This window comes from Lissotriton helveticus, chromosome 6 (genome assembly GCF_964261635.1).
Source record: "Lissotriton helveticus chromosome 6, aLisHel1.1, whole genome shotgun sequence".
NCBI classification, from domain to species: Eukaryota; Metazoa; Chordata; class Amphibia; order Caudata; family Salamandridae; genus Lissotriton; species Lissotriton helveticus.
Window position 1 is genome coordinate 1105728919 of NC_136067.1, and position 25298 is coordinate 1105754216.

A 25298-nucleotide genomic window follows, 5' to 3' on the forward strand; every position below is an offset into this window, starting at 1 on the left:
ATGAAGAAGCGGAAGCCCAGAGGGGATCAAGGTAGGGAGCCTTTATTGACCTGCAAACATCCCTGATGGCGGCGAATGCATTTCGGTGTGTACCTTCATCAGCGCCCAACACCAGAATGCCTAATCAGCAGAGTAACTTCCCGTTACCACTTGTTAGGTGTGATCGAGTTCGCTCCTCCCCCACGTTGGTACGTCTCACCAGGTGAAGTCCATTCTCCATTCTCTGGATTACCACTCCCAGGGTGCCTTGTAATGCTGGCAGCACAGGACGGTGAGTACTGTCTTTGGGGAGTCAGTATGGCGTGTTAACAGGAACTCAAGGAGCAGGGTGCGCTGTAGCAAACAATTGTTCCAAGTCCATCCAGGCCCCCCTCAGGCCACCTCGTACCACCACAGCCTCCCAAAGCTGAAGTCCAAAGTGCAAGGACTAAACCGCAATGCAGAATGCCCAAAAGAGAGGTACAATACCTCCACTGCTCTCTTCTTTCAGTGCGGGGGGCGGATCCCAGACGATTCCACATCTGAAGGATTTTGAAAAGCGCCGTGAGGCAGGCCAGCGCGTCCGGAACCCAAACGCGGTCGCCAGTAGGTAGTTAGGACCTAGTTTCCACAGGAAATCTGCAACATTCTATTGGGAATAAATTTGGCGCCGGTTGAGGAATTTGCGTGTCATTTTCCAAAATGTAGGCCAGCTCCGCTACGCTCCTTCCCTGGAAGTTTCGCGGGGATTCGTCATGCGGGGCCAAGAAAAAAGGGGGGTCCCAAAACGTGTTTTCCCCATGTTAATTTCCATAGGACGTTCAGACACGGCTACAGCCCGAACCGCTGAATGGAATTACACCAAACTTTGCAAAATTGTAGGGACTGGTACGCAGAAGTGCCTTTTCTATATTTGGTGAAAATTGCTCCAGTGGTTTTTACGAAAATTAACTTCAAAGAAAGTTATATATCTATATGCGCGCTCCGAGCGCTTTGGGGTACGCGTACCTGTAAGCGTACCCGGCGTGCCACGGAAGTGCGCAAGCAGAAAGCTGATTGGCTTTCGCGGGTGTCTGTCAATATTCCAAACAGTCCGGAGAGTCCGCCATCTTGTGTCTCGGTAGAATCGAGACACAAGAGGTGAAAAAAAAAGGGGGAAATGATTAAAAGGGGGCAGGGTAGACACCCCCTGACCCCCTAGGTTTTCTGAGGGGGGTCTAGAAGGACCCTGAAGGGCAAAAAAACAAATGTATATATTTTTTTTTTTCGCGGGGTTAGCGCTGGGTGCGTTCCCATGTACACGTACCCTGAGCGTACCACAGGGAAAAACAGTGAAAGAAAATAGTGTAAAATAAGAATTTGGAGTGCTTAGAGGTAGGGTAGCTCTAAAAAGAGCTGTTGTGTTATGTGGGTGATTTAAGTACCTACAAGTAGGTACCGATGCAGAGTCTAAAATTCAAGAGAAAGACTCTGTTCCCCTCATCTGAGAAATGTACACCGTCTCCTCTGTAGATATCTTGCATGTTGTAACGCATACAATAGTCTCTCAGGAAAGCAGAAACAGATCCTTTAGGGACCCCCTGAGAAGGCCTAGGGGGTCAGGGGCACTATACCCTGCCCCCTTTTCATGTTCTCAACTATTACATTCCACTCTCTTCTGAAACTACACAAAATGGCGGCGATAGGGTGCATCAGAAACAGACAGTGAGAGAAAGGAGGCAGGAGATGAAGAAGAGATGTCAAATACACATTGGAGAAAATATAGTGGGAGAAGGGAAGTAACTATGAGTAAACTTACTATGTAACACAAAAATGTTGCACTCTATACTATAAGTCTCACTTTATACTACAATCACTTCGCTACTACCTCATAAATTACAAATAAAAATGAATAATGTCTCAAACAATTTTTAATTTCTAAATATAAATGTATTCTTCTGAATTTTCATAATTTAAAAGAACTAGTAACATGTCATTATCAGGAATTTCCTCATCAATCATATCATCAGGAATCTCCTCATCAAAAGTCTGCAAAGATGATTCTTGGAACTCTATGGTCTCCAAACATTCGAGAAATTCGCCGCCCAGAGACTGATCAAAAAAATTCCTCATGTCATCTCCTCCAACAGAAACTTCTTCATTACTGGTGCTGTCAATAACCGGGACATTCAAAATCTCAATAAAAGTAGTGGAAAATTCAAAAGAAATTTCAACGGTCTCTTCATTGTGATCCATTTTATTTTGACATTTCTTGCTGTAGTTTGCAGAAAAAAATAATCACTTTAATTTATCGTTTTTAGTAATACATAATATAAAACTAGCTTTATCAAGTATTTAGTTCTTTAAAATTAATATGCACACATTTTTTCAAATACTTTATATAACTATATCAGTAGGGTTAGGGCACTGTAGGGGTCAAGTTGAGACAGGTACTTCTGAGTTTTTAACAGTGAAGTTATCTTTGGGCAGTGTATAGTATCAGGCAGGAACTAAAAATATAAAGCACTGCATGTGATGAAGCCTAACTCAATCCATTACTATAACAAAGGGACAGTAAATAACTAACAGAAAACATTTTTCCAATGAACTTAAAGTGTACAACATAGTTCCCCTTACAAATTAACAACTCACCTTTTAGAAAGCAGTAGAAGAGTTAGTACTGTGTAAATCTCACACCAGAAATTGAACACCAAAAATTCCTCACAAATGTACCTCAGACAGTACTATCACAAAATGGCCGTGTTTCCCTCTCATTTTTCATATATACATAACCAATCAAACTTCATCACACACAAATTCAAATCCAAAATAACATTTTAATTGGTTCTAAATTTCAACACTTTCAAATGTGTTTTCCCCATGCAATTTTCCATGGGACATTTAGACACGGCTACAGTCCGAACGGCTGAACGGAATTACACCAAACTTGGCAAAATGGTAGGGACTGGTACATAGTAGGGCCTTTTCCATATTTGGTTAAAATCGCTCCAGTGGTTTTTATGAAAATTAACTTCAAAAACACATATATATCTATATGCGCTCTCCGAGCGCTTTGGGTACGCGTACCGGTAAGCGCACCCGGCGTGCCACAGAAGTGCGCGAGCGGAAAGCTGATTGGCTCTCGGGTGTCTGTCAACATTCGAAACAGTCCGGATAGTCCGCCATTTTGTGTCTCGGTAGAACTGAGATACAAGACAAGAGGTGAAAAATAAAAGGGGAAAACGTTGAAAGGGGGAAGGGTAGAGACCCCCTGTACCCTAGGTTTTCTCAGGGGGCCCTGGAAGGACCACGAAGGGCAAAAAAAAAAAAGTGTAAATTTCACGGAGTAAGCTCAGGGTGCGCGTACATGGGCGTTTACGGGTACGCGTACCCTGAGCGCACCACGGGGAAAAACAGTGAAAAAAATTAGAGTACAAAAAGAATTTAGAGTGCTTAGAGGTAGGGTAGCTCTGAAAAGAGCTGTTGTGTTATGTGGGTGTTTTTTGTACCTACAAGTAGGTACCGATGCAGAGTCTAAAATTCAAGAGGAAGACTCTATTCCCCTCATCTGTAAAATGTACACCATCTCTCCTATAGATGCCTTGCATGTTGTAACGCAAGTTGTTGTGGTATATAGAACCCATACCATAGTCTCTGAGGAAAGCAGAAACAGATTTATTCACATGTTTTCTTGCTTTCTCAATCTGTGGACAAAATTGGTTGGACCAGTTCCATTTTTGCCTTTGGCATATATTAGAATATACCAAGGCAGTTTTTGGAAAAAGTGACATAAATTGCCCAAAGGTGTCCTTTAAAAGCATTTCCAGACCTACCCCAGTCAAAGTGCCCAGGTCATTGCCACCACAGTGCACAATTATGAGGTCAGGGTGTGGTAGATGCATAAAGGATTTTACCAATGGTATCAATTGGTGACATCTCAATCCTCTCTGGCCAATTCACATAATATCCACATTTGGTAAATCAAGGTTGAGAATACCTCTGTTTGCTGCATACCTTTCACTCCAGTGAACAAAGCTATGACCCACAATCCAGACTTTAGGCATCTTGAAGGTAGATGTGGTTGTATTCAGATGAGTTATAGAAATGAAATGGCAGTTTGAAAGTAGGAGTTATGAAAAAAAAGTGGTTGAGATTCAGTGCACTTGAAAAATAAGAAATGATTGATGGTTTCTTAAAATTCTCCACTGAAAATCAGGGTGCATGCTTCTGTTTTTTGAAAGAAGTAATTCTAATGGTTGAGAAAAAGTCATTGAAAGTAACATTACACAGGATTAGCTGCTATATTGAGAAGTCAAACACCCTTGCTGGGTTCATTTGCAACATAGTATCATGAACTTTTCACCTGTGTGCTCAGTTAGGAGGGAGTTACCATGGTAACAGGCTGAATGAGCACTGGGGGGGATGGGTGAATATTATGTGAGTTTGAAAGTGTTGAAATGTAGAACCAATTAAAATGTTAGTTTGGTTTTGAAATAGAGTGGGAAGAATTTTGATTGGTTAAGTCCAGGGATATGTGTGAAGAATTACAGGGAATCGGGGCCATTTGTGGTTGCAGTGTCTGAGGTGCATTTCAGAGATTCTGCTTAAGAAAATCTGGTGTGTGTGACTGACAATGTTCTAAATCTCCAAAAGCATTTTTAAAGGTGAGTAATGATTCATTTAATGTAAATAGGGTGCTGTATGCACTATGGGGAAGATTAAGAAGCATATTGGGCTTCTTTATTCTTGCATTGTGTGTCATGTTTTTTTGTAATGCTGGTAAAAAATGTAATGGTGCATATTGGAAATGTATTTTGGAAATGAGTCACGTTTCTGCCTTGTAATGTAGTGGTCATTTAAATGGGCTGTGCTCTGTGTCTAAAACGATTTACTATGCTAAATGTTTTTGGGTAAAATGTATGGCTTTAACTTTTTTGACAAGGATCACACTGAGTGTCTGTGTCAATTAAGGAATTATATTTTCACCTTTTTCTATAATGTCACCTTTGTCTCCTCACAGTTTGCATCTCTTAGCTTATAGGGTACTGTTTCTTTTTGTATTGTGTCTCATGTTTCTATGTAATGCTGCCAAAAAAATGAATGGTGCATATTGGAAATGTATTTTGGAAACGAGTCAGGTTTCTGCCTTGTAATGTAGTGGTCATTTAAATGGGCTGTGCTCTGTGTCTAAAACGATTTACTATGCTAAATGTTTTTGGGTAAAATGTATGGCTTTAACTTTTTTGACAAGGATCACATTGAGTGTCTGTGTCAATTAAGGAATTATATTTTCACCTTTTTCTATAATGTCACCTGTGTCTCCTCACAGTTTGCATCTCTTAGCTTATAGGGTACTGTTTCATTTTGCATTGTGTCTCATGTTTCTATGTAATGCTGCCAAAAAAATGAATGGTGCATATTGGAAATGTATTTTGGAAATGAGTCAGGTTTCTGCATTGTAATGTAGTGGTCATTGATATAGGCTGTGCTCTGTGTCTTAAACGAATTACTATGCTAAATGTTTTTGGGAAAAATGTATGACTTTAACATTTTTGACAAGGATCACACTGAGTGTCTGTGTGAAATAAGGAATTATATTTGCACCTTTTTCTATAATGTCACCTGTGTCTCCTCACAGTTTGCATCTCTTTGCTTATAGGGTACTCTTTTTTTTAATGTTGTTTCTCATGGTTGGATTCAATGCTGGATTAGAGATAGATGACACAGGCAGAGAGTGAGATGACACAGGCAGAGAGTGAGATGTCACACCCAAAGAGAGAAATGACACACACAAAGAGAGAGATGGTGCAGGGACTGAGTGAGATGACACACACAAGGAGAGAGATGACACACACAAAGAGAGAGATGACACTCACAAAGAGAGAGATGACAGACACAAAGAGAGAGATCGTGCAGACAGAGATTGAGATGACACACACAAACAGAGAGATGACACACACAAAGAGAGAGATGACACACACAAAGAGAGAGATGACACACACAAAGAGAGAGATGACACACACAAAGAGAGAGATGACAGACACAAAGAGAGAGATCATGCAGACAGAGATTGAGATGACACACGCAAACAGAGAGATGACACACAAAGAGAGAGATGGGGCAGAAACAGAGTGAGATGACACACACAAGGAGAGAGATGACACACACAAAGAGAGAGATGACACACACATAGAGAGAGATGACTGACACAAAGAGAGAGATTGTGCAGACAGAGATTGAGATGACACATGCAAACAGAGAAATGACACACACAGAGAGAGATGGGGCAGAAACAGAGCGAGATGACACACGCTAAGAGAGAGATGGTGCAGGCAGAGAGTGAGATGGCACATGGAAAGAGAGAGATAGCGCAGGCAGAGAGTGAGATGACAGAGGCAGAGAGTGAGATGTCACACGCAAAGAGAGAGATGACACACAGAAAGAGAGAGATGGTGCAGGCACACAGTGAGATGACACACGCAAAGAGAGAGATGACACACACAAAGAGAGAGATGACACACACAAAGACAGAGATGGGGCAGGCACAGAGTGAGATGACACATGCAAAGAGAGAAATGACACACACAAAGAGAGAGCTGGTGCAGGGACTGAGTGAGATGACACACAAAAGGAGAGAGATGACATACACAAAGAGAGATGACACACACAAAGAGAGAGATGACAGACACAAAGAGAGAGATCGTGCAGACAGCGATTGAGATGACACACGCAAACAGAGAGATGACACACACAAAGAGAGAGATGGGGCAGAAACAGAGCAAGATGACATGCGCAAAGAGAGAGATGGTGCAGGCAGAGAGTGAGATGGCACATGGAAAGAGAGAGATAGCGCAGGCAGAGAGTGAGATGACACAGACAGAGAGTGAGATGTCACACGCAAAGAGAGAGATGACAAACAGAAAGAGAGAGATGGTGCAGGCACACCATGAGATGACACACACAAATAGAGAGATGACACACACAAAGAGAGAGATGACACACACAAAGAGTGAGATGGGGCAGGCACAGAGTCAGAGGACACACGCAAAGAGAGAAATGACACACACAAAGAGAAAAATGGTTTAGGGACTGAGTGAGATGACACACACAAGGAGAGGGATGACATACACAAAGAGAGAGATGACACACACAAAGAGAGAGATGACAAACACAAAGAGAGAGATCGTGCAGACAGAGATTGAGATGACACATGCAAACAGAGAGATGACACACACAAAGAGAGAGATGGGGCAGAAACAGAGCGAGATGACACACGCAAAGAGAGAGATGGCGCAGGCAGAGAGTGAGATGGCACACGGAAAGAGAGAGATAGCGGAGGCAGAGAGTGTGATGACACGCAAAGAGAGAGATGACACACACAAAGAGAGAGATGACAGACACAAAGAGAGAGATCGTGCAGACAGAGTTTGAGATGACACATGCAAACAGAGAGATGACACACACAAAGAGAGAGATGGGGCAGAAACAGAGCGAGATGACCCACGCAAAGAGAGAGATGGTGCAGGCAGAGAGTGAGATGGCACACGGAAAGAGAGAGATAGCGCAGGTAGAGAGTGAGATGACACACGCAAGGAGAGAGATGACACACACAAAGAGAGAGATGACACACAGAAAGAGAGAGATGGTGCAGGCACAGAGTGAGATGACACACGCAAAGAAAGAGATGACATACACAAAGAGAGAGATGACGCACACAAAGAGAGAGATGGGGCAGGCACAGAGTGAGATGACACACTCAAAGAGAGAAATGACACACACAAAGAGAGATGGTGCAGAGACTGAGTGAGATGACACACACAAAGAGAGAGATGGGGCAGAAACAGAGCGAGATGATACACGCAAAGAGAGAGATGGTGCAGGCAGAGAGTGAGATGGCACACGGAAAGAGGGAGATAGCGCAGACAGAGAGTGTAATGACACACGCAAGGAGAGAGATGACACACACAAAGAGAGAGATGACACACACAAAGAGAGAGATGGGGCATGCACCGAGTGAGATGACACACGCAAAGAGAGAGATGACACAAGCAAAGAGACATATGACACACACAAAGAGAGAGATGGGGCAGGCACAGAGTGAGATGACACACGCAAGGAGAGAAATGACACACAGAAAGAGAGAAATGGTGCAGGGACTGAGTGAGATGACACACACAAGGAGAGAGATGACACACACAAAGAGAGAGATGACACACACAAAGAGAGAGATGACACACACAAAGAGAGAGATCGTGCAGACAGAGATTGAGATGACACACGCAAACAGAGAGATGACACACACAAAGAGAGAGATAGGGCAGAAAGAGAGCAAGATGACACACACAAAGAGAGAGATGGCGCAGGCAGAGAGTGAGATGGCACATTGAAAGAGAGATAGCGCAGGCAGAGAGTGTGATGACACACGCAAAGAGAGAGATGACACATACAAAGAGAGAGATGACACACACAAAGAGAGAGATGGGGCATGCACAGAGTGAGATGACACATGCAAAGAGAGAGACGACACACACAAAGAGAAAGATGACACACACAAAGAGAGAGATGGGGCAGGCACAGAGTGAGATGACACACGCAAAGAGAGAAATGACACACACAAAGAGAGAGATGGTGCAGGGACTGAGTAAGATGACACACACAAGGAGAGAGATGACACACACAAAGAGAGAGATGACACACACAAAGAGAGAGATGAGACACACAAAGAGAGAGATGGTGCAGGCAGAGAGTGAGATGGCACATGGAAAGAGAGAGATAGCGCAGGCAGAGAGTGAGATGACACAGACAGAGAGTGAGATGTCACACGCAAAGAGAGAGATGACACACAGAAAGAGAGAGATGGTGCAGGCACACAGTGAGATGACACACGCAATGAGAGAGATGACACACACAAAGAGAGAGATGACACACACAAAGAGAGAGATGGGGCAGGCACAGAGTGAGATGACACACGCAAAGAGAGAAATGACACACACAAAGAGAGAAATGGTTTAGGGACTGAGTGAGATGACACACACAAGGAGAGAGATGACATACACAAAGAGAGAGATGACACACACAAAGAGAGAGATGACAAACACAAAGAGAGAGATCGTGCAGACAGAGATTGAGATGACACATGCAAACAGAGAGATGACACACACAAAGAGAGAGATGGGGCAGAAACAGAGCGAGATGACACACGCAAAGAGAGAGATGGCGCAGGCAGAGAGTGAGGTGGCACACATAAAGAGAGAGATAGCGGAGGCAGAGAGTGTGATGACACGCAAAGAGAGAGATGACACACACAAAGAGAGAGATGGGGCAGGCACCGAGTGAGATGACACCCGCAAAGAGAGAAATGACACACACAAAGAGAGAGATGGTGCAGGGACTGAGGGAGATGACACACAAAAGGAGAGAGATGACACACACAAAGAGAGATGACACACACAAAGAGAGAGATGACAGACACAAAGAGAGAGATCGTGCAGACAACGATTGAGATGACACATGCAAACAGAGAGATGACACACACAAAGAGAGAGATGGGGCAGAAACAGAGCAAGATGACATGCGCAAAGAGAGAGATGGTGCAGGCAGAGAGTGAGATGGCACATGGAAAGAGAGAGATAGCGCAGGCAGAGAGTGAGATGACACAGACAGAGAGTGAGATGTCACACGCAAAGAGAGAGATGACACACAGAAAGAGAGAGATGGTGCAGGCACACCATGAGATGACACACACAAATAGAGAGATGACACACACAAAGAGAGAGATGACACACACAAAGAGTGAGATGGGGCAGGCACAGAGTCAGAGGACACACGCAAAGAGAGAAATGACACACACAAAGAGAAAAATGGTTTAGGGACTGAGTGAGATGACACACACAAGGAGAGGGATGACATACACAAAGAGAGAGATGACACACACAAAGAGAGAGATGACAAAAACAAAGAGAGAGATCGTGCAGACAGAGATTGAGATGACACATGCAAACAGAGAGATGACACACACAAAAAGAGAGATAGGGCAGAAAGAGAGCAAGATGACACACACAAAGAGAGAGATGGGGCAGAAACAGAGCGAGATGACACACGCAAAGAGAGAGATGGCGCAGGCAGAGAGTGAGATGGCACACGGAAAGAGAGAGATAGCGGAGGCAGAGAGTGTGATGACACGCAAAGAGAGAAATGACACACACAAAGAGAGAGATGGGGCAGGCACAGAGTGAGATGACACCCGCAAAGAGAGAAATGACACACACAAAGAGAGAGATGGTGCAGGGACTGAGTGAGATGACACACACAAGGAGAGAGATGACACACACAAAGAGAGAGATGACACACACAAAGAGAGAGATGACAGACACAAAGAGAGAGATCGTGCAGACAGAGTTTGAGATGACACATGCAAACAGAGAGATGACACACACAAAGAGAGAGATGGGGCAGAAACAGAGCAAGATGACCCACGCAAAGAGAGAGATGGTGCAGGCAGAGAGTGAGATGGCACACGGAAAGAGAGAGATAGCGCAGGTAGAGAGTGAGATGACACACGCAAGGAGAGAGATAACACACACAAAGAGAGAGATGACACACAGAAAGAGAGAGATGGTGCAGGCACAGAGTGAGATGACACACGCAAAGAAAGAGATGACATACACAAAGAGAGAGATGACGCACACAAAGAGAGAGATGGGGCAGGCACAGAGTGAGATGACACACTCAAAGAGAGAAATGACACACACAAAGAGAGATGGTGCAGAGACTGAGTGAGATGACACACACAAAGAGAGAGATGGGGCAGAAACAGAGCGAGATGATACACGCAAAGAGAGAGATGGTGCAGGCAGAGAGTGAGATGGCACACGGAAAGAGGGAGATAGCGCAGACAGAGAGTGTAATGACACACGCAAGGAGAGAGATGACACACACAAAGAGAGAGATGACACACACAAGGAGAGAGATGGGGCATGCACAGAGTGAGATGACACACGCAAAGAGAGAGATGACACAAGCAAAGAGACATATGACACACACAAAGAGAGAGATGGGGCAGGCACAGAGTGAGATGACACACGCAAGGAGAGAAATGACACACAGAAAGAGAGAAATGGTGCAGGGACTGAGTGAGATGACACACACAAGGAGAGAGATGACACACACAAAGAGAGAGATGACACACACAAAGAGAGAGATGACACACACAAAGAGAGAGATCGTGCAGACAGAGATTGAGATGACACACGCAAACAGAGAGATGACACACACAAAGAGAGAGATAGGGCAGAAAGAGAGCAAGATGACACACACAAAGAGAGAGATGGCGCAGGCAGAGAGTGAGATGGCACATGGAAAGAGAGATAGCGCAGGCAGAGAGTGTGATGACACACGCAAAGAGAGAGATGGCACATACAAAGAGAGAGATGACACACACAAAGAGAGAGATGGGGCATGCACAGAGTGAGATGACACATGCAAAGAGAGAGACAACACACACAAAGAGAAAGATGACACACACAAAGAGAGAGATGGGGCAGGCACAGAGTGAGATGACACACGCAAAGAGAGAAATGACACACACAAAGAGAGAGATGGTGCAGGGACTGAGTAAGATGACACACACAAGGAGAGAGATGACACACACAAAGAGAGAGATGACACACACAAAGAGAGAGATGAGACACACAAAGAGAGAGATGGTGCAGGCAGAGAGTGAGATGGCACATGGAAAGAGAGAGATAGCGCAGGCAGAGAGTGAGATGACACAGACAGAGAGTGAGATGTCACACGCAAAGAGAGAGATGACACACAGAAAGAGAGAGATGGTGCAGGCACACAGTGAGATGACACACGCGAAGAGAGAGATGACACACACAAAGAGAGAGATGACACACACAAAGAGAGAGATGGGGCAGGCACAGAGTGAGATGACACACGCAAAGAGAGAAATGACACACACAAAGAGAGAAATGGTTTAGGGACTGAGTGAGATGACACACACAAGGAGAGAGATGACACCTTTGTCTCCTCACAGTTTGCATCTCTTAGCTTATAGGGTACTGTTTCTTTTTGTATTGTGTCTCATGTTTCTATGTAATGCTGCCAAAAAAATGAATGGTGCATATTGGAAATGTATTTTGGAAACGAGTCAGGTTTCTGCCTTGTAATGTAGTGGTCATTTAAATGGGCTGTGCTCTGTGTCTAAAACGATTTACTATGCTAAATGTTTTTGGGTAAAATGTATGGCTTTAACTTTTTTGACAAGGATCACACTGAGTGTCTGTGTCAATTAAGGAATTATATTTTCACCGTTTTCTATAATGTCACCTGTGTCTCCTCACAGTTTGCATCTCTTAGCTTATAGGGTACTGTTTCATTTTGCATTGTGTCTCATGTTTCTATGTAATGCTGCCAAAAAAATGAATGGTGCATATTGGAAATGTATTTTGGAAATGAGTTAGGTTTCTGCATTGTAATGTAGTGGTCATTGATATAGGCTGTGCTCTGTGTCTTAAACGAATTACTATGCTAAATGTTTTTGGGAAAAATGTATGACTAACATTTTTGACAAGGATCACACTGAGTGTCTGTGTGAAATAAGGAATTATATTTGCACCTTTTTCTATAATGTCACCTGTGTCTCCTCACAGTTTGCATCTCTTTGCTTATAGGGTACTCTTTTTTTTAATATTGTTTCTCATGGTTGGATTCAATGCTGGATAAGAGATAGATGACACAGGCAGAGAGTGAGATGACACAGGCAGAGAGTGAGATGTCACACCCAAAGAGAGAAATGACACACACAAAGAGAGAGATGGTGCAGGGACTGAGTGAGATGACACACACAAGGAGAGAGATGACACACACAAAGAGAGAGATGACACTCACAAAGAGAGAGATGACAGACACAAAGAGAGAGATCGTGCAGACAGAGATTGAGATGACACACACAAACAGAGAGATGACACACACAAAGAGAGAGATGACACACACAAAGAGAGAGATGACACACACAAAGAGAGAGATGACAGACACAAAGAGAGAGATCATGCAGACAGAGATTGAGATGACACACGCAAACAGAGAGATGACACACAAAGAGAGAGATGGGTCAGAAACAGAGCGAGATGACACACGCAAAGAGAGAAATGACACACACAAAGAGAGAGATGGTGCAGGGACTGAGTGAGATGACACACACAAGGAGAGAGATGACACACACAAAGAGAGAGATGACACACACATAGAGAGAGATGACTGACACAAAGAGAGAGATTGTGCAGACAGAGATTGAGATGACACATGCAAACAGAGAAATGACACACACAGAGAGAGATGGGGCAGAAACAGAGCGAGATGACACACGCAAAGAGAGAGATGGTGCAGGCAGAGAGTGAGATGGCACACGGAAAGAGAGAGATAGCGCAGGCAGAGAGTGAGATGACAGAGGCAGAGAGTGAGATGTCACACGCAAAGAGAGAGATGACACACAGAAAGAGAGAGATGGTGCAGGCACACAGTGAGATGACACACGCAAAGAGAGAGATGACACACACAAAGAGAGAGATGACACACACAAAGACAGAGATGGGGCAGGCACAGAGTGAGATGACACATGCAAAGAGAGAAATGACACACACAAAGAGAGAGCTGGTGCAGGGACTGAGTGAGATGACACACAAAAGGAGGGAGATGACACACACAAAGAGAGATGACACACACAAAGAGAGAGATGACAGACACAAAGAGAGAGATCGTGCAGACAGCGATTGAGATGACACACGCAAACAGAGAGATGACACACACAAAGAGAGAGATGGGGCAGAAACAGAGCAAGATGACATGCGCAAAGAGAGAGATGGTGCAGGCAGAGAGTGAGATGGCACATGGAAAGAGATAGATAGCGCAGGCAGAGAGTGAGATGACACAGACAGAGAGTGAGATGTCACACGCAAAGAGAGAGATGACACACAGAAAGAGAGAGATGGTGCAGGCACACCATGAGATGACACACACAAATAGAGAGATGACACACACAAAGAGAGAGATGACACACACAAAGAGTGAGATGGGGCAGGCACAGAGTCAGAGGACACACGCAAAGAGCGAAATGACACACACAAAGAGAAAAATGGTTTAGGGACTGAGTGAGATGACACACACAAGGAGAGGGATGACATACACAAAGAGAGAGATGACACACACAAAGAGAGAGATGACAAACACAAAGAGAGAGATTGTGCAGACAGAGATTGAGATGACACATGCAAACAGAGAGATGACACACACAAAGAGAGAGATGGGGCAGAAACAGAGCGAGATGACACACGCAAAGAGAGAGATGGCGCAGGCAGAGAGTGAGATGGCACACGGAAAGAGAGAGATAGCGGAGGCAGAGAGTGTGATGACACGCAAAGAGAGAGATGACACACACAAAGAGAGAGATGGGGCAGGCACAGAGTGAGATGACACCTGCAAAGAGAGAAATGACACACACAAAGAGAGAGATGGTGCAGGGACTGAGTGAGATGACACACACAAGGAGAGAGATGACACACACAAAGAGAGAGATGACACACACAAAGAGAGAAATGACAGACACAAAGAGAGAGATCGTGCAGACAGAGTTTGAGATGACACATGCAAACAGAGAGATGACACACACAAAGAGAGAGATGGGGCAGAAACAGAGCGAGATGACCCACGCAAAGAGAGAGATGGACAAGTCCGAAGTCCGTCCGTCCGGCGTCAAAGCAGTCCAGTCCAGTCCGAGGCCTTCCGTTCTTGCTGCCCGGTGAGTACCGTTGCTGGGGTAGTATCTAGACAGGGTCAATCTAATTGACTCTGGTCCGTGGGTTTTGGTGGTACACAGACCCAAAACGAAGTGTCCACTTCGGTGGATGCGGGTCCTGACGTGTCTCTTTATGAGACCGGTAAGTTTCGTACTGTTTCAGCAGTGCATCTAGTTTCTGTTCTAGTCAGTTCTGTTCTCGAGAAAATTCATGTATTCTGTTTTCCGTATTCCAGGTAGTATTCTGTCCGAACTGTTATTTCAAATGTTCTTCATGTATTTTAATGTCGTGGTATGAGAGTGGTGTAATTATCGTGTTCATTGTGTATTGTATTGTGTCTAGATTACAGTCCAGTCATGCCGTTGTTTTCCAGACTACGTCAGTTAAGAACTAGAAAAGGTCTGTTAGAAGCAGCAGTTCCTGTCCCGCCTAGGGACAGTCCAGGTCATTTTATGTATCAGAAGCATGGCATAAGTGCCATATTATATCTAGATTTATGGGTAGAGTACACCAAAGAGTTAGAAGAAAAGTATAGATGGCCCGTATCGGGTACATGGGATGCCGAGTGCATCATGCGAGTAGAAGAAGCATTATGGAAAAAGAAAGCCAGACAGTCACAGAAAGATGCCATCGAGTTATGGCGCAAAGAATCTCATAAAAGAACCGAAAAAGAAATCAGAAAGTCAGAATTAAGTAGAGAATCCTTAGAACGAGCCCAAGAAAGGGAATTAATCGAGATAGGTGAACGAGTTAAAACCGAACAGTCAGACAGACAGAGGAATGCCCTCATTAAGGGTATGTATCCTCTTCTTGCCGAGGGCTTGCCAAAAGCGACCCCGGAGGCATCCAGTAATTTCCCGCCACCATTAGTTCCGACCAAGCTACGTTACAAACCGACCGCAGCCGATATTTTTATCTCGTCCTACTTGGACGACACAGTCCCAGAATATGCAAATCCTGTTCCGTCAGTCCCTGTAAATCATGCAATTCCTGCTCCTCCAGACACCGGAGTACCTGCCACGGTACCCCCGGTCCAGCCTACATTACAATTTCCCACTCTGCCAGCACGAAGAGTATCAGTCGACGATTCCAGTATAGGGGCCGCAGGAGGAGGTCCTCCTGGTACCCCGCCACCACACCAACGAGTAACGTTAGTCGAGTTACATGAAAGTGCGTTACAGCGTACGCCCAAATATAAGTCCGTTGCAGATATCCGACGAGCTCTTACTGAATGCCGCTATGATCCAGTTGCAGGTGATGATAGCACAGTTATATATTCGATCCGTGTAAGACGGGTGACCTGGTATTTGGACACCCTACCGAATATGAAAGAAGATCTAGACAGAATTTATCGTTTCATCCGTACAGGGGATGATCCAGAAAGTATTGGTGAAGCCATGTCTCAAAGGAAAGCTGAGATCCAGCTCATGATATTAAAGTTTCTGATTAATTGTTTAATAAGGGAACAAGATTATCCGACCAAAGATCCGGCCGAAATGAGAATCCTGACAAGGTGGAGTGATAATATAGCCGAGGGTAAACACAGAACTATCAGTAGTATAGAGAGTATGTACAAGAGAATTCGTAAGGAAATAATAAAGTTACACGAACAACGTAAAGCAGCACAAGTAAGCGAGAAAGAGAATGACTCTTCTACTGAAGAGGTAGACGACGAGAATCCCGCCAGAATAGCGTATGTAGGAAAATCTAGATTTCCAGACCGCCATTTACGCCTAGAACACAAGTCCGTTTTTCATCACCCAGCACCAGAACAAGGTTCTCTAGAACAAGTATTTCAAGCTACCGATCACATTTTGAAATCACGAATCGGTTACAGTGAATTAAGTACTATGCATGAACAAGAACTAGTCCGATCAGCAGTCCGATGGACTACTGATTCTACCACTTTTCCAGACGAAATAGTGGCACAAATGTTTCTGAAACTGCCCCCAGCCGAGCAACGACTGGTGGGTATGTATATGATTCAGCACCTCATTACATTGTATGAGGGTCAACATTCTGATCCAGGTCCGTTACATGATGTCCTGAACGAGTTACTCCAGTATAGATGGAAAGGTTTAGGTACCGATTTAATTAGTGTCATTCTAGAACAGCGCCACAAATATAGAACGTTCCTGAACCCGCATTTTGTTCATGTCTCACCCCCAGAAAGTAAACCGTTTTACATAGATAGACAGAATCCGTTACGAGAAGTACACCCAGTCAGGACAGCAGATGGTGAAATGCAAAGAGTATTTGTTTACACCCCAATTACAAAGATGGAACTCTTAGAAATGAAGAAATTAATTCCCTGTCATGACAAAGATCCAGCAGGGTTCCACCGAGAATTAAAAGACATGCTCCGTATGGGAGAATACACGTATCCAGATATTATTAAAATGCTAAAGGTCCTGTTGCCCGCAGGGGTATACGAGAAACTCAAGGAAAAAGAATGGGAGGTGGGAGAGAAAAAGATCGATTGGGCAGTTCTAGAAGCTGAAGATAAGATACGAGTACCAGGTACCGGTCTTGGAGAGAAATGTAAAGAATTACCAGAATTGCTAATACAAGTTTTGCCCAGATTATTAGCCACTAAAAAGGAAGACTGGGATGCAATCTCAGCCTGTAAACAGAAACAAGACGAAGACACTAGTGATTTTTATTCTAGATTTGAAAAATGTTTTATTATAAACAGTGGCTTGAAGACGAGTAGCGAGTCATACCCTCATCTCTTTGTTACTAAATTAGTCGAGAATTCAAGTCCACAAGTTAAGAATCGAGTTTTGAAAGTCGAAAGTACCTGGCAAGCTAATACCCCGTCCCAAATGTTACAGATGCTTCAGTATCACCAGAATAGAATCAGAGAAGAGCAAGAAAACGAGAGAAAACGTATGAAAGACACGAAAATGAAAGTACTAGTTGCACAATCTGTTCCACAAGACAGTCAGAAGAGGGGTCCGAATCAAGCCAGTCATCCTGCAGCTCCCGTTAAAGGGACATGTAATTATTGTAAACAGCCAGGTCATTTCATAAACGAGTGTGCAGTTCTGAAACACAATATAGCTACTGGTAAGACTAAAGAAAGACCACGTCCGCCTAGACAAGAACAAGTTTCACAGACTTCTCAGCCACAGAATGCACAACAGACAGTTCCAGCACCGCAGCCTATTGCTGCAACACAGCATGTTACACAGCAGATGTACCAGTATGCCCAGTCTGAGTATCCAGAGTATCAACAGTATTCATGAAACAGCCTAGAGAGGGAGGTAGGCTTGCCTCTCATCGAGATTCCTGTAGATCAAGAAGGTCCCTATGTTCATAGTCAAGTACTAGGGAAAGACAGAAAGTTTCTGATTGATACAGGGGCAAGTAGGACGACCATCAGTCACGCCGAAGTTCCAGGGGCTCCGCTCTCAGGCTCTAGAAATGTTTCCCTTGGATTTTCAGGAAAACCTATTGTAAACGAGATATCTAAGCCAGTTACTCTAGAAGTAGGTCCATTGTCCCGCACTACTGATCTGTTACTTACGAAGTCATGTCCAGAAAATCTGTTAGGTATTAAAACACTGAAAGAATTAGGTGCAGTCATATCTTGTTCCCCCGAGGGAATACGACTGTTTTTACGTGACTTCAAGGGTCACTATGTATTACGAGATTTTGATCCGAGATTGTCTAATGTTCCGCAGCATCTATGGGCGCAAGGTCCAACTGATGTAGGTTATATGCAAATCACACCCCATCGTGTGACTCTCAAGCCAGGTGTAGTGTTACCACGAATCAGACAGTACAGATTACCACCTGAGGCTGTAGCAGCCTTATCCAAAATTATTGACGAGCTTATGGCTCAAGGAGTAGTTGTAGAAACTGACTCCAATGTATGTAATTCTCCGATCATTCCAGTCATGAAGCGTACTGATCCAAATGCACCCCCAGTATATCGATTAGTGATTGACCTTCGAGAACTCAATAAATGTATTATTCCCCAGTACCCAGTTGTCCCAGATATCTCTTCCCTATTGACAGCCATTGATTCCGAAGCCTCATTTTTTACAGTCATAGACCTCAAGAACGCGTTTTTCAGTGTCCCCATTCATCCAGACAGCCAGTTTCTTTTCGGATTTTGTTTAAATGGAAGGAGCTATATGTTCACACGAGCTCCTCAAGGTTTCACGGAAAGTCCTAGCATTTACAGTCAAGCACTTAAGAGACAACTAGACAACATTCACATGCCAACTGACACTGCCCTGCTCCAGTATGTCGATGATCTACTGATCACAGCCCGTTCTGAACGTGCTTGCGAGCGAGCATCACTTACAGTCTTGTATTTCCTTGCCGAGATGGGGCACAAGGTGTCCCCTTCAAAGCTTCAATTCTGTGTCCAGCAAGTGATCTACTTAGGCCACTTACTGTCCAAGTGGGGTAGGCAGTTGACACCAGACCGTATCCAGTTAATAGCGAGTCTTCCTCAGCCCAAGACCCAGAAGGAGGTACGTGCTTTTATCGGCCTTACTTCTTACTGCAGACAATGGATTCCTCAGTATGCATTTCTAGCTAAACCACTGATACAGTTAACGACACAGGAGGCAGCCGTATCGACTGTCCTCCCTTGGACATCTGAACATACACTTAGTTTCAATGAGTTAAAGAAAGCTTTATGCCAAGCTCCAGTTTTAGCTACACCGAACTACAGTAAGCCTTTTACACTTTTTGTCACTGAACGTGATGGTACAGCATTATCTGTTCTTACACAAGATCAAGCAGGACAATACAAGCCCTGTGCTTATTTTTCGAGCACACTAGATCCTGTAGCCCAGGCTCTGCCTGCGTGCCTCAAGTCAGTTGCAGCCACAGCACTAGCTATCAGACAAAGTGATTCCATAGTATTAGGACACTCCTTGACAGTACAAGTTCCACACTCCGTGGAAGTTCTTTTAAACCGAACACAGACTCAGCACTTGACAATTGCACGTTTAACAGGTTATGAACTGACACTGTTCCAGCCACACATAGAAATCAGACGCTGCAACGTTCTAAATCCTGCTACACTGTTACCGTCAGTTATTTCGAATCCTGCCACACACGACTGTGTGGAAGTAGTTAACACTATGACTAAGCCAAGACAAGATCTGACAGATATTCCATTACCAGATCCCGACCTGACACTTTATGTGGATGGTTCATGTATGAGAACAAGTACAGGAGAACTAGTAGCCGCGTATGCAGTGACTACTGACACTGAAGTTATAGAAACACACCGTATTGACACCCTGTCTGCTCAAGCAGCAGAGCTAGTTGCTCTGACACAAGCCTGCATATACGCCAAGAACCTGAAAGTTAATATTTACACAGATTCACGTTACGCATTTGGAGTCGTACACGACTTCGGAGTGCTCTGGCAGGAGAGAGGTTTCATGACTTCTCATGGAACCAAGATTCAGCATGGTCTCCTTATTCAAGCTCTGTTAGATGCCATACACTTACCGACATCTATTGCTATCATGAAATGCAAAGCACATACGAAAGTTACTGACATTATTTCTCAAGGTAATGATCTAGCAGATCGCACAGCCAAGCTTACAGCACAGACTCCAGACATTTCAGTTAATCCGACACAGACACATACTCCAGATCCGACTACTTGTATGACAGTTAAGGACCCTACTCAAGACGTCATAGATATCCAGTTACATGCTACTCCCGATGAAATCCAGAAATGGTCCGAACAAGGAGGGGTCCAGACAGATCAGGGATGGGTAACGAAGGGTAGAGCCACATGGTTTCTCCCCGACTCTATGGTTCAAATCATTATCAATACCGCACATAGTCCAGCACATTTAGGAGAAAAAGCTATGTTAGACAGTATCCAGAACATTTGGTTCAACAAGCATTTACGAGCTGCAGCCAAGCAGAAAGTCCGTACCTGTATGATATGTTGCCAGTTTAATCCAGGTAAAAGTGTCCCGGTGGAACAAGGTGGATTCCAGCCCCCTGACCACCCTTTTGAAGTCCTCCAGATGGATTATATTCAGATGGAGCGATGTCGAGGTTTCAAGTATGTCCTTGTAGTTGTATGCGCTTTGTCCAGGTGGACAGAAGCATATCCAGTCCCAGATTACACAGCCACGACCACTGCCAAGCAGTTGGTTCGTGAATTCTTCCCCCGCTACGGACTCCCTAGGGTCGTATATTCTGACAACTGCCAGCCATTCTCATCTGAGCTCATGAAACATATTTCCCTTTTGTTAGGGTACCAGTGGAAGTTCCATTGTGTACGCCATCCTGAAGCAGCCGGTCTCGTAGAGAGACATAATCAGACCCTGAAAATCCGCATCGCCAAAATATGTAAAGAGAAAGGTGTGGACTGGCTAGTAGCTCTGCCAGTCGCTCTGTTTTATATGCGCATGGTCGCACATTCCAGATCAGGTCTGTCCCCGTACGAGGTCGTATTCGGCCGCCCCCCTAATATGTGGGGTACACCTAGACCCCGAAGTATTACCGATGTTTCAAGTAATATGCTGACAGATTACCTAGCTTCCTTGATGTCTGCCCTACACTCTTGTCGTTCACAGGTTGCTGCCGCATTTCCAGACAATATCGAGGTGGCACCGCATGACATCGTTCCTGGATGTTTGGTTCTTGTCAGGAACTTTGATCGTTCAAGTCCGCTGGAGCCTCGCTGGAAGGAGCCAAAACAGGTCCTCCTGGCCACCCGTACTGCCGTCAAGCTGGAAGGCAGGAAGGGCTGGGTCCACCTGTCTCATGTGAAAAAGTTTTATGGACTAAAGACTGTTTCCAAGAACATTTCCGAGGATTTCAAGGATTGCCAAAGTACTATTCTTAAGGACTGTCCCGCAAAAGACAATGATACAAATCCCTCCCTGTTAGAGAAAACTCCGCAACAGGAGTATAAGCTAAAATTAAGGTCTAGTAAAATAAGTCAGCCAGTTTGATTGTCTAAGTCCTCCCCTAGGTGAAACGGTTAGACCGGTTTCTGACATGTATATAATAGACCCCCACAGAGAGAGAGTTAGTGAGAACTCTAAAAGTTGCACTATTATTTTATGTTTTCTGCTATATCTCAGCCTTATGATTACCTGCACAAGTTATGCATTTTATTTGTGTTTTCCAGTTTCTCATGAAAATGAGTCTGCTAATGCTACAGTAGAGCACACGTTTAGTGATCTACCTCCTCATGAACTCTCATATCGTCTTGCTATGCGTAATAATTCCTTTATCCGCATGTTACATTATTCACACCAGACCAGCAATGCCACTAATTGTTGGGTGTGTGGTCGACTCCCCCCTTTCCAGACACCGAAGGGAGTTCTGCCACTCTTTCCTTATCCATTTTCACATAATGGTTCGTGTGGAGCATGGTCCACGTTAACGTCATCCTCAACAGATATGTCTTTTCTTAACAGTACATGTTTTCCAGACAAGCAAGGTCTCCCCCACAGAACAGGGTTAGATCTAGAAAATGAAGTTTATAATTTGGGTAATTATTCTTCGAATTTTATGGTCCTGAATGTTCAGTCTGATACTACTCCAGACTTACCTGCTATGTCAGTATTACCAGTAAAAGGTGAATTATGTGTCCGAAAGAATGGTTCCGTACATGTAGGCCATAGTGATTGTACTACTATTGTCAAGTATAGTGACAGTAGGAAATCTATTTTCAAAGCTTCACGTCATTCTTATTTTGTTTGTGGTCAGACCGCATATGTTCGTCTGTCCCTCGATTGGGAGGGAACCTGTTACATTGCCTTCCTACTGCCACCAGTTTTTCTAGCCCCACCTGACTACCATAGGAATTCCCACCTAGTACATACTAGACACAAGAGAGACCTCCCGATTGTCGATTATACTGAAACTGCTCTAGAACAATATATAGATATCAATAAAGGTGTCTTCCCTTATTTAGGTACTGTTGTGAATAGTAAACTGATACGTAGATTAACCAGAACACTCAAAGCAGTAGTGATTGAGACTACTTCTGCTCTAGGTAATTTAACCGAGGAGCAATCCGTTATGAGAATTGTCGTGCTCCAGAATCGTCTCGTCCTTGACGTCATACTGGCCGATAGGGGAGGGGCATGTAGAGTCATCGGATCTAGTTGCTGCATTTTCATTCCTAATAACGCGCCGTCTGTTTATTCAGCTATAACCAGACTCCATAAAATTGCCCATATGTTACACCAAGATCCAGGCACCTGGACATGGTCCGGTTGGTTCTGGAATATAATTTCCGCCTGGGGATGGAAAGTATTGTCCTTTCTAGGTATTGCAGTAGCGATCATATTCAGTTGCTGCCTCTGTATACAATGTGGCCCTGCGATTTGTGGCATTTGTGCTACCTCTTGTATTCCTAGTCCCAGGTCCCGTTCTAAATCCCGTTCCAAGAAAATTCGAGACGAGCAAATGATACTGTATGAAATAATAGATGGTATCATGAATATTGATGTTTCCTGATGGAAACGTAGTGACAAGGAGGGAATGTGGAAAAGTAAATTTTGCCATGTTCTGTGTCCCTACGTGTTCCCCATCTTATGTTATGTGTGCATGATTAATATGCATATGTATTCCCCATGTTCGATTAAAGACGCAATTACAGTTGTGTCCATCTCTAGTATGCCAGTTTCCAGTTCTCGTGAAAGCTACGAGTATTAGGCCTATGTAAAGTTACGTTGCCACGTTTCTCAATGTGCACGTTATTTCATTGAAAAGTCCCCGTTTCTAGGCCTCAAAAGGGCCCGGACACCAGATTCGGCTCCTGTCTCCTGAGCCCTCGCTGAGGAGCGATACAGCCCCCACCTGTATCCTCGACCCTTCACTTACTTCCTGCCTCGCAGTGCCCGGTTCAGCCTGGCCCTGCCTACGAGTCTACCAAGAGTATGTTATGATTCTAGTTATCAGTCCAGCCCTCCTTCTCTGCATTCCTAAACTACTGAATCGCATCAATAGTTTCCGTCATCGTCTAGCCCTTACGTCTCCCTGTAAGAGAAATACTGTATTTATGGTCATTTAATATTCCTCAACACGCACTACATGTAGAATAATGCATGCTCCAGTCTTAGAGTTTGTTAGCCTCTCCCCTCCTGACTCTTAGTTTATATCAACATGTCCTCTAAACATTAGATACTAGATAGGGTTTAGGTACATGTCGCCCTGACTCTCCAGACTTCAGTCTCTGCTCCTAGTACAGAGTTCATAGCCCCCAGCTTCTCCTAGTAACAAGTCATTGTCAGTTTGCGCGCACCATTAGGTTAGAGGTCCCGGCTCCTTAGGTAGCCCCCTCCATGTTTCCGCCCCATTTATGACATATTCTGTTACGTTTACATCACATGTCTATGTATACGCCTCTTGTTACACCCACTGCTCCGCCTACTGTATTCACTGTAATGCAATTGTTTTAGTATATATATGTTGTATTTTGTTATTAAAGTTAGCGCGCTCATTCCCTGTCCCCCCTGCAGGGCCCTGCCATCCTATTCCTGTGCAGGTTGTCCTGTTCCTGTCCTTATGCTGTATTAAACCTGCAAACTCCTACTACCTCGAATCTTGACTCTTATTTATTGAGCTATCTGTTATTGCTATGTCCAGTCAAACCTAGATCCGGTATTATTTATTTATATACCACAGAGTGAGATGGCACACGGAAAGAGAGAGATAGCGCAGGTAGAGAGTGAGATGACACACGCAAGGAGAGAGATGACACACACAAAGAGAGAGATGACACAGAAAGACAGAGATGGTGCAGGCACAGAGTGAGATGACACACGCAAAGAAAGAGATGACATACACAAAGAGAGAGATGACGCACACAAAGAGAGAGATGGGGCAGGCACAGAGTGAGATGACACTCTCAAAGAGAGAAATGACACACACAAAGAGAGATGGTGCAGAGACTGAGTGAGATGACACACACAAAGAGAGAGATGGGGCAGAAACAGAGCGAGATGATACACGCAAAGAGAGAGATGGTGCAGGCAGAGAGTGAGATGGCACACGGAAAGAGGGAGATAGCGCAGACAGAGAGTGTAATGAAACACGCAAGGAGAGAGATGACACACACAAAGAGAGAGATGACACACACAAAGAGAGAGATGGGGCATGCACAGACTGAGATGACACACGCAAAGAGAGAGATGACACAAGCAAAGAGACATATGACACACACAAAGAGAGAGATGGGGCAGGCACAGAGTGAGATGACACACGCAAGGAGAGAAATGACACACAGAAAGAGAGAAATGGTGCAGGGACTGAGTGAGATGACACACACAAGGAGAGAGATGACACACACAAAGAGAGAGATGACACACACAAAGAGAGAGATGACACACACAAAGATAGAGATCGTGCAGACAGAGATTGAGATGACACACGCAAACAGAGAGATGACACACACAAAGAGAGAGATAGGGCAGAAAGAGAGCAAGATGACACACACAAAGAGAGAGATGGCGCAGGCAGAGAGTGAGATGGCACATGGAAAGAGAGATAGCGCAGGCAGAGAGTGTGATGACACACGCAAAGAGAGAG